The sequence below is a fragment of the Grammomys surdaster genome, unplaced genomic scaffold (assembly GCF_004785775.1).
Source record: "Grammomys surdaster isolate TR1022 unplaced genomic scaffold, NIH_TR_1.0 125276, whole genome shotgun sequence".
Lineage (NCBI taxonomy): Eukaryota > Metazoa > Chordata > Mammalia > Rodentia > Muridae > Grammomys > Grammomys surdaster.
In genome coordinates this window covers 718,963-719,340 of record NW_021620156.1, presented here as the reverse complement: position 1 = coordinate 719,340, position 378 = coordinate 718,963, and positions in this window count along the sequence as shown.

Genomic DNA, 378 nt, shown 5'->3' with positions numbered 1-378 from the left:
GTTCATGTTGTTCCCTAGCATGTGGAACAAGGTCTTTCTGGGTCTCTGCTTCCTGCTTTGGATGCCCTTGCCCCTTGCTTGGACTGTCAGGTGGTGCTTCAGTGGGAGAGGATGTACCTAGACCATCTGGGACTTGATGCCTCAGGGTACAGCAGTACCCAAGTAGCCTCCCATTTTCTGGTGAGAAGGGGAGAGAAAAATGAGGGAGGGAATTTGTAAGGGAAGATAGAAGGATTTCGATTGTAATGTAAGGTGAATTAAACAAATTTTAAAAAACAAGAAAAAATTAAAAAGGAAATAAAAAAGGAAAACCAACTTTGAAGGAAATTAAAGAGAGAGAGAGAGAGAGAGAGAGAGAGAGAGAGAGAGAGAGAGAGA